The following is a 12,326-nucleotide window of genomic DNA, read 5'->3' as shown; positions in this document are numbered from 1 at the left end:
CTTTTTTCTTCCCGTCCTCTCCTCTCCTCTTTTTGCTTTCACACTGTCGTCATTTGCTTTATCTCAGACTGTGTTTCAGCGCTCTCCCTCAAAAAAACCTTCGCCATCTCACTCTTCTTCCTCTCAGCCAAATAGATTGAACCTAGCCAAACTGGAATATAGTGTATAGAATATGCCCCTCCACCGTTTACTCATTCTCTCCTTTGGCTTGTTTGTTTTGCTGTGCTCCTCATAGACACAAAAATATAGGTATTTACATATAAAGTGAACTAATGTCATTCTTCTGTGTGGATAGATGTTAATGAGGTATGTTTTTAGATTTTGTATTACTGTTAGCGTCCATCAAATTAGGTAAAAAAGGGGTATTAAAAGAATCAATTTAGTTGATTAAATTATTTCTATTTTATCTTCAGAAAAGCCCTGTTTAAGCATTTTTCACAGCACATTATGTGTATTATATTAAGCGACCCAATAAGCCATGACAGTGTGACAATAAGCTATCATTAATTTCATTATTTACGTCTGTTGCATGTGTGATGTTAACTGGTCTTTGTTTGTCATTATAAAATTAGATAACATAAAATCCCTTGTCTGTTATTCACAAATGATATGACATTTTATTACACAGCAAGTCCTTTCAATGCACGCGCTTAATAACTGAATATTCTTCTGTTGCTTGAGTCAAATCGAGTCTTTCTGTAAGCCGTGTTTGACAAAATCCAGCTCGAGTCCACGTCTCATCTGTCAGGTCTGCGGCTCTGCTGAGGAGTGAGGGGTCTCACAGTGCCGAGCTGCTTCTGTGCTTTTACTTCAGGTTTCTAACAAAAGGTTGATGGTTGGATCATTGCTCCTTGTCCCCAAAGTACAACACTTTCCTTTAATGTCATGTCACAACTACTACTTTACTCAAATCTAATGTGACCCAAACCCACCTCAGAGTCACTTTACCCTTGAACCCTTATTTTCCTGACAGTATTACAGCATCAAAGGGACTTTTACTGCGCACACACACACACACATGCACACACTGAACTCCAGCCCAGCAGTTAGAACCCTGCCAGTAGCCAGAGTTGACTTATTCCCATGCGCTGGGAAGCTGATGTCGCTGTAATGCTGTTGTGCTTGTGGTTTCTGCAAGGTATACTGAAGCATTCCTCCACTGTGCGCTCATCTAAACAAAGCTAGTTAAAAAGGACGCACAGGGGCTCGGGCTACACAGTTGTGGCGGGGCTCCTCTGGGTGGCTCCTATCTGACAGAGGGCTCAGAGAGTTTTGGGTTTCTTACGCATGTCAAGGTAGGTTAGCTGTTCCCAGTGTCGGGCCAGTCTGAGGCCCTGGTGGGCTATCACTCACAGCCGGGCCCTCCCGTCTCTCTCGCTCTCTTTCCCTCCCTCCATGCCTTCCTCCCACCCACCACCTTGCCTGCACTGACGCACAGGCTGTCTTCTGGCCGTCATCCCCGCTTTACTTGTCAGGTTTTGCCCTTTTCCTTGTCCGCGTCTCTCAGACCTTACATCCCCTCTGTCTTGCTCTTTTCTTTTCCGCCCAGATCATGGTGTGTCAGAGCACGGCCCTCACTTGTCTTCTTTAATTTTCCTCTCAAACCCATCACGCACTAAAGCAAACTGCTGCTCTCGAACTGTCCGCAGTCCACAATAAGCCACAGGGAAAGCTACATTTCATTGCTGGAGGTGTTGAGGCGATATTGAATCTTATTTTGTTTTTTCCTGGAAACATCTTGCATTTGCAGCCCAAACGTATTTTTAATTTTTAATTAATCACAATGTACTTTTTCTGCATATATATATGTCTTTTATATATTTTTAGGTAGTCAAGTCAAGGCAGAAAAAGCAGCTAAAAGGAAACACTCCCATTCTCAGCTCTCAGTTGTCTTTGCAGTGTTGTCTTGTTTGGGTGACTGCAAGCTGGTGAGAAAGAGACGGTCCAGTCCTCCCATCTCACACGTTCACGCCTCAACACATAAATAATCACACCACTTCCAGGTTTACCGAGCCCGTTAGCATCCTGCACCACACAAGCCGTGTTACTACACTGTTGCTTAATTGTGAATGCAGGCAGTTTGTGAGTCAAAACTAAAATAACTTTTTGCAAAAGAAAAATAAACTGACAGGGATTTTTCCTGAGAGGAAACCTTTAGTTTACTATATGACATGTTTCTTAATAGTGCTAAAGTGTTCAGTGTTCTTTAAATAAACAATGTGAAGTTTTGCATAGCGGGGCATGAAAGAATGCAGGAGTCTCACTGCCCCCCTCACACATGTCAGCAATTTGGCTGCCTTGTGTATTTTGGATGTTGAAAAAAAAAAGGAACATTTCAAAGTAAACGAAAGAAGGAAAGTCTTATCCGCCTGGCAGCTGCGCTCCGGACCAAATTGCTTTCAGCTGATGCGCTGCAGCTCAAACTTGCTTGGGTAATGTCAAGTGATGCATTGCAATACTGAGAAAACAACACAGACAAAAAATAAATAAAAAGGAAACGAAATGCTGGAAAGTTCCAGTGCTTATTCAGGCAAAGCCCACAACCCCCCCAACAAGCAGACGTGCTCATGGACATTTTTTTATTTGTAGTTTTTTAATTTAATCTTCATTTAGTCATGTTGAGAGTCAAACATTAGAGATGTTGCATCCATGTAAACAGTGCATGTGTTTGACATTTTAAGCATTTAAGTGTAATTGGAAAGATGAATGGCATACATTTCAATATTTGGATCCCCAACAAACAACTGAAGAAGAGCGAGCACCATTTTTCTTTGTCAATAAAACGGAAAATCTGTTAAATCTGTTAGAATGACACAGGAAGAAAGGAGTGAAATGAAGTTTTTAATGATAAGAGCAAATTTAAAAAGAGTGAATGGATGTGAATCAATAAACAAAAAGATCAGATGCTTCAGATGAAAGATGCTTATAAAGATATCAAAAAATGCTTGTTAAACAAAGCTGAGAAAAGTCTTCTTCACACACACATCATTGTCCTGGACATGATGATGATAATTTATTTCATACATTGTGTAACTACATGCTGGCATCTCCGGCTACCTGACAAACATGAACTGAAGGCCAGTGCAAACAAACATGCAGGCAAACAAATGAAGGTGCAAATCAAGCATTATGCAAGATTTGTTTTCCTTTCAGCGTGCAGGCCTGCTTGCATAAATACACAGAAATATTAAATCTTCCAGTACATCAATAAAACCCCTCAAATCACAAATGTGCTGAAAATATACAGACATTTAGATATTTTCCACACACAAACACATGGAATGAATAAAATTATTTTTCAAGGCGTTTTTCTTCAGCAAACTTGAAGATAATTGAATTTTCCACGTTCAGAGGAGTTTTTAGTGTGTGTTAGATGCAGTGGTTGAGACTTTACACACACAGGATTTAATATTTACATCTGGAGGTCATGACTTTTCCTCCAGAGCGCGCCTGTCGTCAAACTCATTTGTAAATTTCATTTGAATTTTTTCCACACGTACACATTTTTTTCACATTTGATAAAATGCCAGTGTTTTTCTCCTGCTCTATAATGGTTTCTCTGTTTGGTGTTTCTCTGAAGGAAACACCTAACTGAGGTGTTTCCCTACATTTCCTTCGCCAGACGTCCAGCACACTATTACATAAGTAGTTCAGTGCACCTTTTGAGAGCTGTGGGGAGCAATCATTTATAATAACTTTAATATGCTCTGAGAGGCAATATGGATTTTAGAAGAAATCTTCAAATCAACACTTCAGTGGTTTTTATGCGATGCCTGCTGATAGTACCCGCTGTTTGAATTAAAGAAAGGAAGGAATTAAAGAAAACGGACAAAGAAAGTTGCTAAATATTTTTGTTACAGTATGTATAAATTATTGTTATGTATTAAAAGTGGGATGTTGATGATTAATCTGAGCTTTCAAATTTTACCTCTTTAACTTTTGCATTTGACAGAGAACTTCTGTTTGTTTGTTCTATGTGCGAAATTCTTTTGTTATAAGTTTATATAGAGCTGGACTTCACTGTTGTATTCATAATCACAATAAATTACACGTATCATCATCACTATTTTGGGCAAATACTTTACTTTAGCTCCTCCTACTTAGCATTTATAAGCAGTATATAAAGCAGTATATAAAGTTTATTACACACTAATGTAGTTGTAGACAAATATAAGTGTGTTATTGGTCAATAACTCCTCCTGTGGGCACCTGTAAGTGGAGGCTTTTGCATAAACAGATACTGAGTGACAACAGTTATGGTTATATTACATTGATCTTCATTCAAGGAGTTAATTGCTGACAAATGCTGTTCATTAATACACAGGAAAATGTCCTTATACCTGAGTACAGCTGCATTATAGTGTCTTATCAACCATTTATTAAATATGTGTACAGTATACTGCTTATAAATGCTAAATAAAGGGACTTAATGTGAAGCGTTTCCCAATTGGACAATAACATACAGGAATTATTGCGCAGTTGGAGTCAAAATTAAAATCTTATTCATACACATGATCTCAGAAACAAGCGCCCAACCGCAGCTGCCGCAAAATTTATCTTTACCATTTGGTTTATATGAAGTGGAAGAGTTGATTTGTGTGTGGTTTTCTGGAGGTGGAGGGGGGACGTTTCACTGTATTAGATAGACAGATAGTAGAGAGCAGGCAGGGAATGGAGAGGGGAAAAAACTGTATATGACACTTCAGACACTGAAATTACATGGTCAGCATCTTCTACTCCAGACTAAGCATTTTTTTTAATTTTTTTTTAAATATAATTCAGAGTAAAATACAACACTGTTTTCTCACTGTTGTTAACGTTGGACATGAAGAAATAACTCTGCTCACGTCTGGTTCATCTCAGTATTCCAGCTCTGACAAAATATTTCCTCATCAAGAGTCACCACCTGCACACCCTTGACTTCTTGAGCAAAAACAACACACTACTTTTAACTTGAAGAAAAAAAAAAAGTTTTTGGAAAGCTCGGTCCCAGCCAACCAGACCGCTTCGAACACAACAGGTTGAGCCGCGCTCTCTCCCAGCCCCCGGCTCTGTTTACATTCTGCTGGCAGGGGGATCTGGAAGTGTTTGGCTCGCCTCTGCGCTCACTGGGAACTATCAGACAATTCACATTTTAAACTATTTTGATATCAGCTCTGTGGAGAGTTGCCGTTTCCCTGAGAACATGACTTGCCTTTGGGCTCTGGGGCCTGCTGCACCGCCAGAAGAATAAACAGAGGGAGGGGAAGAGAGAGGGGCGGATAGAGACAAGAGAGGGTGATGGGAAGAGAGAGAGGGAGCATGGCCAGTGTGTTCCTCAACTAGTGCAGTAAGAAAATAAATGAAAAAAGAAAGAAAGACAATCTCATGCGTTTGAGGATGAATCCAGTGTAATCCATGTAGAAAAAATCAGCATTTAACACAAGGGACTAAATCCTCCTCATACAATAAGGTCTCCTGGATGAACAAAAAAAAGAAAAGTACAGAGAGCATATCAAGTGGATGAAAATGGTTGAACTGTATTTGCCGCAGTGAGCTCTGAGGTCGAGGCTTTTCTGGCGGGTACCTGGTTCTTATGTTGAGGTTAAAGGTGCTGGAGTAGAGGGGGGACCTTCAGCCTGTGTTAATTAGGTGAGTAGTTAAGTTCCACTCTGCTCATGCAGCGCCTGAAGCGTGTGTGTGTGTGTGTGTGTGTGTGTGTGTGCGTGCGTCTGTGTGTGATACAGGGTGGACAAAATAATGGAAAGACTGTAAAATACAGTTGAACAACACTGAAAATAAATCTAGTTTAAAATCACAATATTCACTTTTCATTGACTGATTCAGGTTAATCTGTCTATAAACATATGCTGATATCAATATGTGGAGATTTGATGACTCAGGTGCTGGATTGTATTATGATGTTTACGTGTATGTCAGCAATTGAAAGTGTGTCTACTTTAGAACTGTGTTTAAGTATTTGTGTGGTATATAGTACTTGAATATTTCCACTTTATACCGCTACAATATACAACTCTACTCCACAACATTGCAATAGGAAATATTGTAGTTTTTATGCCACTACATTTATTTCACAGCTAAACTTACTCTTCAGATGAACATTTTGCATAAAGCATGTGATCAGTTTGTAACTCCTGATGCTTGTTAGAGAATCAGCCACATGATGTGTTGCATATAAAGCAGCTACAGATCCACTTCAACCATCTACAGCGTTAAAGTATTTCTTACATGCATCAGTAATGATAATAATAATAATTCTGCCCTGTGAGTACTTTTACTTTGGATGCTGTTGATACATTTAATACAATTTGTTCCCTATACTTCTTTACTTTTACTTAAGTGAGCTTTTAACTACGGGACGTTTTCTTGTAATTTTACCTTTACTTAAGTAAATGCTCTGAATACTTCTTCCATCACTCTGATGTGATATGTGTTGCATATGATAATGCATGTATGGAATTAAGATTTCACTTTAAACAGCATGGATCCCCATGTGTAATAAACCAAAATGACGCACCAATTGACAAATTCCCAACAAATGACCTAGTTTTGGAGACTGACTCCCTTTTCAACATTGCATCATTTTTAAGCCTTTGACTAACATACCGGAGCCTCACTCTTACATTTCCTTGCGTTGTTCTGAAAGCTCTATTAGAGCTGACACACTCACTGCTAATTGAGAGTCAGCTCCATGGCTCACTTGTGTGACTTGTTTCCTTTCAAATTGTGATTTACAGTAGTTGCTTTAACCACATGTGACAGTCTTGACAAAGAGCAAACATTATCAGCTTCTGTATTATAAAGTTTTTGTGAAGTTTCATCCATTCCTGAGTGTGCAGTAGCGTGCCTCTCTGAGTGTGTGTATGCACAGACTGCTGATGCTAAAATGCAACAACTTTGTGGCCAATCAACAGGCCCACCTCTACCCTTCAGGTTCGAATGACCTATTAGCCAAATGTGTTTATTCAGTGTTTAGTCACTATTACCCTCAGTATGATCCCTGCACTAAAGGGCTAATGGCTGAAAATTTCCCCCCAGCCCGACTTCACCGTAAAATAATTGATCACATGTGAGAGCAACTGGCACGCGTTTCCTCTTGCTTTCCTAAAGAGGTGATATCTTGCGGTCAGGCTGCTTGTTCGTCACCGAGATAGCGTGATTGCTTCCGGTGCCAAAGAAAGACTCAGAGCGAAATGGAGAAATGGATCAGAGGGCAATGTGGTTCTCAGTGAGGCACTGCGGCATGAAATCACACATCAAATCATTTGGTGTTATCGCTCAAAGGCCAGCGAGTGCAAAAACTGCCCCCCATCCGGAACAAGGCCGAAGAAAGAACATGATTTGTTTTACAAGCTGTGTTTCAAATGCTTGCCTGCATGTCATTACATCGGCAGGAAATTGTCCGTTATCAGAAGCTAAACTAAGCAGCTTAATTTTTACCTCTCAAACATATCTGGTGGAGATAACATTTTTCAGCTGCAGGGATTTATTATTGTTGGGTTTTTTTCACTCCTGAAACACTTAAACTCGATGAAGAGTTTGGTCAGGAGATCTTTTTTTAGCTTATGTTCAATATTAAGTCTAATATTGTGACGATATTATTTACTGGAAACATTAATAGTAATTGTGTGAAAAAACAGTGAGCTGAAGTAGCCCACATGAGCAGATTATTCACAGGAGGCTGTGTGTGTGTGTGTGTGTGTGTGTGTGTGTGTGTGTGTGTGTGTGTGTGTGTGTGTGTGTGTGTGTGTGTGTGAACCACTTGGATATTTAGTAATACGTTTCTCTTCTCTTTTTGATGCTGTGTGTGTTTTTGTGATTATTCATTACGTGCATCCCATGTAACACTACCCTATGCTTGCTGTGTGAGTGTGTGTGTGCATGTGTGTGTGCACGTGTGTGTGTCCAGTATCTGAAGGAGCATATGTGCGGGTGTGCCCATGCTATATTTGTGTGTGTGTGCCACTGTGTTTGTGTGTGTGTGTGTGTGTGTGTGTGTGTGTGTGTGTGTGTGTGTGTGTGTGTGTGTGTGTCCTATATGTTACATTTACCTAAACTGCTGCTCTCTCTTTTTCCTGCTTCATTTTGACAAATTTGCGTTTCCAGGAAGCCTCTGAGGTCAGCGCAGCATCTGTTGCTACTTAGGTCCAAGATGCAGTCATGAGTACTTGCACACACACACACCCATACTTACACACACAGGATTTGCAGTGGATGTGTTATTGGACACACGTACAGCAAATAAGACTACAAGAATAAAACTGTAATCTGTTAAGCAAAACAAACTACAGGCAAGCAGAAAGAATGGAAGCACATACTACGAATCCACAATATGGTGACAAAAAATATTACTAAGCATATGAAATCACATCAAAATGTCCCTCAGCAGCAGAGATAAAGGTGTTCTATTTTTACAACTTAGCTCTCCATAAAAAAGAATATGTTTCCTCTCTGGAGAGGCCGATCTGCATTATATAACTGCATTCTCTGACCTCTCTTTGATTGGCCATGAATGATACCACCCCCGTATATAGCATCTGTTTCCAGCTGTTCTGCAGGTGCATGAAGTAGAGTGAATGGTTAGATCACATAATGTCTTTACCATGAATAGATGTCATATTTGCAGACAGTGTTTTTTTGAATGTGTCCGTTCATGCTGAATCAGTGACTTATTTGTATTAATTTGTATTGATTAAAGATGTATTCATTTTTTGATGAGTAGATTTTTGGTCTTTCAATCAGTTTCTGTGAGTGTAAACTTGTAGTCACTGTCTTATGTCAATACAGTTTCCTTCCCTTTGGAATGTCATTATAATGCAAATCAGTGCAGATTTTTAAAAAGCATTTTAAAATACATGCAGGGCCTTGAGTGATCGGAGAACTCCTGCAGTGCTGCATGTCCACTTCCTCCTCACATCAGGGAAAATAAACACATAGACACACTAATTTCTGGCTAAAGGAAACACTTCCAGACCAGCCACAAGGCTTCTGTGGACACTTGTAGGTGACAGAACGAGTGGGCCACAGCTCCCTCTACAGGCAGGAGGTGCCTCCATACCTGCAGGCTCTGGTCCCTGAGGCCTGGAGCTCCAGCCTGAACCGCTGGCTTGCACTGGCCTGGCCCTGCAGGATTGGCATCATCATCATTTGTGGAAAAGGTTTTCCATGGATCCTACAGGAGTTTTCCTAATATGTAATGTCAGTGCTTGCTACAATACAAAGTATGACTACAAGATGGCCAACCTGCACAGTGTGGCATCTGAGGCATTTGTACCGCAATTTCTGAGGAGGTGATGTGAAACTGTACTTATGGCTTGGACTGTATGGCAACCTGGGATCGACCAGTGCACCTGTGTAACACTGAGGTTTTACAGCCCAATCTTGAAAAGGTATGAGTGCTGTTGCAGGATCTCTCTGCTCTTTGAATCACCTTCAAACCTCTGTGGGAACCTGAAAAGCAGCTACGCACCTGTGTGGCACTGTACGGTCTTCCAAGCCAGATGGAGGTACATCGCTCAATGGTCCTTAACGATCTGAAGACATTACTGTCAAAGAACATTTCTAACACTCGGTACTCTTGAAAACAGATTGAGATTATCCAAACTGTACCTGAACATAATGAGTGAGTTATTACACCAACGTGAGCTGATTTGCTGGCGTTATATCCAGCAGGAAACTGTGAAATAATCAACATACAACATGCACCATTTAAAGAAGCACATACATCTTTTTAGACATATTCTCAGGGCACTGCCTATTACTTTATCTGCAAAATAATCTGTAGGTAAATAATACATTTGTAACACAGTTTCATAGAAAACTCTTTTGTTTGCCCCCAATAAAGAGACAGACCGGCCTATTTAAACGATGTTTAAAGTGCACGTGTATTTGGGCGTGTCCAATTCCACTTCAACGAATTAAAGGGCGCATAATCTGGTGAAGCGCAAGGCGTGCTGAGCTGAATTAAACCAATTAGGGTCATCTCCCATTCCCATTAAAGCCAGGTGTGCCCGCACCTGGCGCACTGCTAATCAAAAAGCGGATTCGTCAATATGGAGAAGCGGTTGTGTACTCCTGCCCGAAGTGAAAGCGCGCGCAAAGACGATCTGCGGGGGCAGCAGGAATCCACCTCAGCTCCCTGAAGTCAAGCAACGTTGGAGGTCCTTACTATCTGAATAATGCGCGCTTTAATGTGCAGAAAAATAGTGCGCCATTGACTTTAGACCGGTTTTACTTGACGCGCCTGACCACACCTTAATTTAGGATCAACACGCCCATGGCCGCACAGATGAGCGCAAGTACGTTTGATACTTCCATAACGTGGGCGCAGGGGAAATGAATGAAAAAGACGGGTGCGTGAGTCGGAAACTGCAATGGTATTTGCGTGTAAAGCTAATTTTCATTCCTTGGTGGGTCACAATTAAAACGTCATCCACAGTGGTATAACAGCACGAAACAAGCAGAGTGAGGCTGAAGTTTGTGCACTGTAGATGCACACACCTGTATCTAATGACATGGACAGAATGTGTTAAATGGCAAGTGTTTGTGGAAGCCGACCTCCTTTGTATCTGTAGGTTCTTCAACCCTGAAACATGTAATTTCATCCACATCCACAGACAGAAATCCCGGGATGTCATCTGGCTGTGCTAGGACTGTTGCTCTGGACGTACGCTGCAGCAAACCATTTACTCCTTGTGGCGTGGAATTACTAGGACTCATATTTGATAGTAATAACCTGAAGAAAACTTGTGGAGATGTGATGTGGAAATGTGTGCAGAACATCTGGTTTGTTCCTTTCTAGTGTCAAAGGGGGAAGATTCTGCCATATTCAGTTGATTCAGCATTGCACACACGCGCATGGTGCAGGAGCTGTTTTATAGAAGTTACTGAAGAACTGACATCAGTCAGACATAAAGGTGTGTGTTAAGATCCCAAAGTGACTTTACTGGATTCAGACTTCAAAAATGACTTCATGCTGTCTTATATTCTTCTTAGCATGTGTATGAGCAGTATGTGTGTGTATCTTCTGTGTGTATCAGATTACTGACATGCAGACACTTGTTCATTTCTAAGAACTCTGGCCAAAGCCAGAACAGTATACCTGAATAGTTACATCTGGCCGCATTGGTCCGGATAAAACTGTCCACTGCATCAGCTCTTCACTCTCATTTATTTTATTCTGTCAGTTTTCATTCCCATTCATTCACGTCTGATTGCCCCAAACCACATTCATGACCAAACATGGCCTGATCCCATCAAAGTGATGCCTCAGAATGCCTCAGTGAAGCCCTCAGATACCTCAGTGATACCACAGAGATGGAAGCAGAGAAGAAGAAGCCCATTTCACTCTCATGGTTTCTGGAACAGGATGGAGGAGACACCCAGCACAAAGATGAGAGAAGCCAGACATCATAAAGGATCTGTGAGGAAAGGGGCCTGTGCTCTTGGTTTGGTCTGAAGCCACAGGAGCTGGGCTTCACAGCCAAGTCCCTGAGCAGAACTGACGTAACCTCAGCAGGTTAAATAGAACCCAGAACCGCAGATTTCAGACCGCTGTCTCGGTATGCAGAGGAGTCTGAATTCCAGTTAAACCTCATGTTCACTTTTTCACATTTATGCCTTGAAGAGATGCAAAGATTAAAACATAGAAATCAAATGAAGTGATTTTACTTGAAAATAGTTATAGAACAATCTTTGTCAATGAAGCCATGTTGATGATTGCATTTTTCTCATATTTAACACTGTGGACAAGGGCAATTAAAGCACTGTTTATCTGTGTTCCTAGCACATATCCCACCAGAAAAACAGAAGCAACAATAAATTAAGCCTTCTAACAATACTGCCAAAACCTGATAAAGCCTATTCCTCTATGCCAAAGACCTCCATTGTTGTCTGAAATCTATTAAAAACACATTACACACCATTGATCTGGGTGACTTGTCTGTTGTTTATTTTGAGTCAAACCCACATATACCATCCTGCTGCTGTAAATACTCACCAGCACACTGACTTCACAGCTGAAAATAGTCTCCTACAAATGTACTATTTACTCTTGTTTGGGTAAAGTTTAGTAAAAATGACAGCGCCCAGCTGTTTGATCTGGCACCTGCCAGTATTTTATTTCTGGGGCCTGAATTCCTGAGATATTTTCTTTGAAAATGCAAAAAGAAGCCAAAAAAATCAAAGTATATTCAGAATTCTATGTTGTGTATCAGCAGGCAAACATGATATATCAGCCTTATCAAATATCAGTTGGGTCAAGTAGCATTGCATAAGCCTCTGCACATTATAACTGGGACTTTTGTTTCCTTTTGGGAATGTCTTTT

This window comes from Chaetodon trifascialis, chromosome 20, assembly GCF_039877785.1.
Source record: "Chaetodon trifascialis isolate fChaTrf1 chromosome 20, fChaTrf1.hap1, whole genome shotgun sequence".
Classification (NCBI taxonomy): domain Eukaryota; kingdom Metazoa; phylum Chordata; class Actinopteri; order Chaetodontiformes; family Chaetodontidae; genus Chaetodon; species Chaetodon trifascialis.
Note: the sequence above shows the minus strand (reverse complement) of the source record.